General features: G+C 42.1%; 1 pseudogene across 1 annotated transcript; it reads right to left on the reverse strand.

Annotated features, from left to right (window-relative positions):
* Positions 1-258: 258 nt before the first annotated feature.
* On the reverse strand, positions 259-2,645 carry LOC309550989 (ubiquitin carboxyl-terminal hydrolase isozyme L1-like; annotated as a pseudogene). Its single transcript, XR_014226180.1, has 2 exons — positions 2,528-2,645; positions 259-983 (listed from the first exon to the last, which is right to left on the reverse strand). The product of XR_014226180.1 is annotated as a ubiquitin carboxyl-terminal hydrolase isozyme L1-like (transcript).
* Between the last annotated feature and the right edge of the window lie 420 nt (positions 2,646-3,065).

The raw sequence follows: 3,065 nt of genomic DNA on the forward strand, positions 1-3,065 counted from the left end.
AGGCCAGAGGGGTGTTTTTGAGGAGGCTTTTTTTTTTAAGCCCTCCAAACATGCTCAAAAGATACTGCTTGCTGGATTTTTTTCACCGCCCCGCCAGCGCACCACCCCAGTGTGAAAGCATTTATTGAGTTTAATGGGAGTAGGTTTTTTGTGAGCTTTTCAGTGTTTTTTTTTTAGTTTTCAAAATATTTTATTCAGAACGACTGAACAGAAGTGCAAAACAAGTAATCAAGAGAGACACATTTTTGTAGGTAGGTGAACAGTTTAAAAAGCACTTAAGATTTGTTGGAATGGCAAGCAAGTAAAACATTAGCTGAAAAGCTTAAGTGTCAGGTAAACAAAGGTGCATTATTACCAGAACCATGGGAAGCCTGACATTTAAAATATTATGCATCCTTGACAAGAGCCAAATCTGAAAAACGCACTTCATCTTCTGCCTGCTCAGTGTACAAACTTTAACTGTAAACTTTTACTGCGTTCTCTGGGAAGGATTCACATAATGGACTGTGATCAATAGGTCTTTCAAGGTGCCCATCAATCTCATTTAGGTGCTTATTTGCAGGAACAAGCACTAGTGAATTGCAGTGGTCACCTTAATCGGGCCTGACAAACCCCTCAGCTGTAACAGACTTATAATCTGACAAGGCCTCATTTTTCTCCAACAGCTTTCTCCTTTCCTCAGGTGAGGCAGCAGCAGACTTATCAATATAGCTCTTCAGTGAAGAATTGTCAGCAAAACTCACAATATCCTTGTTGTTTGCTACAGTGTGAATCAAAGCGCAAAGTCCACTAGAGTTTTCAAGTGTCTGCTTCAAGTAATACACTTCAGAGTTCAGCTCTTTGCCCTTCTGTTACTCAGCTTTTTTTATTTCAGAGCTCTTTAAGCTTCAGCCTTTATGGGAAGGTGAGGACTAGAGCACAAACCGGTTTGGAAAAAGTTTTTAGATAGTCCAGTTCAAAACCCAATACATCCACATACACTGCTCAAACAAATTAAAGGAAAACACATCAGATCTCAATAGGGAAAATATCGTGCTGCATATCTATACTGATATGGACTGTGTAATGTGTTAGGAACGCAAGGATGCCACATCATTTGATGGAAATGAAAATGATCGACCTACAGAGAGCTGAATTCAAAGACACCCCAAAAAGCAAAGTGAAAAAAAATGATGCAGCAGGCTAGTCTATTTTGCTGAAATGTCATTGTAGCAACTCAAAATTGCACTCAGTAGTTTGTATGGGCCCCACGTGCTTGTTTGAATGCCTGATAACATATGGGCATGCTCCTAATATGACGAAGGATGGTGTCCTGGGGTATTTTCTCCCATCTGGACAGAGCATCACTGAGCTCCTGAATAGACTGAGTTGCAACCTGGCAGCGTCAGATGGACCGAAACATATTGTCACAGCAGTGTTCTATTGTATTTAGGTGAAGCGAGCCTGGGGGCCATTCAATGGTATAGATTTCTTCATCCTCCTGGAACTGGCTGCATGCTCTCGCCACATGAGGCTGGTCATTGTCATGTACCAGGAGGAACCCAGGACCCACTGCACCAGCGTAGGGTCTGACAGTGGGTCCAAGGATTCTATCCCGATACCTAATGGCAGTTAGGGTGCCATTGTCTAGCCTGTAGAGATCTATGCGTCCCTCCATGGATATGCCTCCCCAGACCATCACTGACCCACCACCAAGCCAGTCATGCTGAACGATGTTACAGGCAGCATAACATTCTCCAGAGCCTTTCATGTCTGTCACATGTGCTCAGGGTGAACCTGCTCTCATTTGTGAAAAGCACAGTGTGCCAGTGTTGGATTCTGCTGTTCAATGGCAAATGTCAATTCAGCTCCATGGTGCCAGGCAGTGAGCATAGGACTCACTACTCAGGCCCTCAGATCACCCTCATGAAGTCTGTTTCTGATTGTTCAGAGATATTTACACCAGTGACCTGCTGAAGGTAATTTTGTAGAGCTCTTGCAGTACTCATCCTGTTCCTCCTTGCACAAAGGAGCAGATACTGGTCCTGCTGATGGGTTAAGGACCTTCTACGGCCCTGTCCAGCTCTCCTAGAGTAACTGCCTGTCTCCTGGAATCTCCTCCATGCTCTTGAGACTGTGCTGGGAGACACAGCAAACCTTCTGGCAATGGCATGTATTGATGTGCCATCTTGGAGGAGTTGAACTGCCTGTGCAACCTCTATAGGGTCCAGGTATCGCCTCATGCTACCAGGAGTTACAGTGACCCTAGCCAAATGCAAAACTAGTAAAAAACAGTCAGAAAAGATGAGTAGGGAAAAAAATGTAATTTGCCTCCACCTGTAAAACCATTCCTATTTTGGAGATTGTCTCATTGTTGCCCGTCCAGTGCAATTGTTTTTAATTTCATTAACACCAAAGCAGCTGAAACTGATTAACAACCCCCCCCCCTCTGCTACTTAACTGACCAGATCAAAATCCCAGGAGTTTAATTGACTTGATGCTATACATTAAAATGTGTCCCTTTAATTTTGTTGAGCAATGTATTTACAGCTGAAAACACCAAACTTCTCCAGAAGTTTGTTCAGCATCTCCGGGTTGATTTCGGTAGGTGGTAGAGCCATGCTGTGTCACTTGCTTTCTTTTCTTCTCGTTATTTCGAAACAGCGGAATGGGATTTCTATTGTTATAGGATTCTGAGTGACTCGAAACGCATCTAAAATTGCACTAGTGTGAACGGAGTCTAAATCTTATATTTAATAGTGGGAGACACTAACAGATACAAGTATTGCACATCAAAGATTATATTAAAATACTGGTGTAATACTAAACCCATGTGATGTGTATACATTTTATATGCAGGCAGCAGAGTTTATTCTTGCTTAGGATATTTATAGCCCCTGTTATGTTTTTATTTGAATGGCTCATTGCTGTGTTTAGCGCTGGCAGTAAAGTGGTTATACTTTATATTTTATAGTTATTAAGATTGATAATGATGTAGCAGAGGATGCCAGAAGTGGTTTCAGTTTTCATGATAATGTTGTCTTCTGGTATTCCTTTTTAATAATGCAAGGTTCTCTTTTTTTTAC

The sequence above is a fragment of the Pelophylax lessonae genome (genome assembly GCF_965119305.1).
Source record: "Pelophylax lessonae genome assembly, chromosome: 3".
Lineage (NCBI taxonomy): Eukaryota > Metazoa > Chordata > Amphibia > Anura > Ranidae > Pelophylax > Pelophylax lessonae.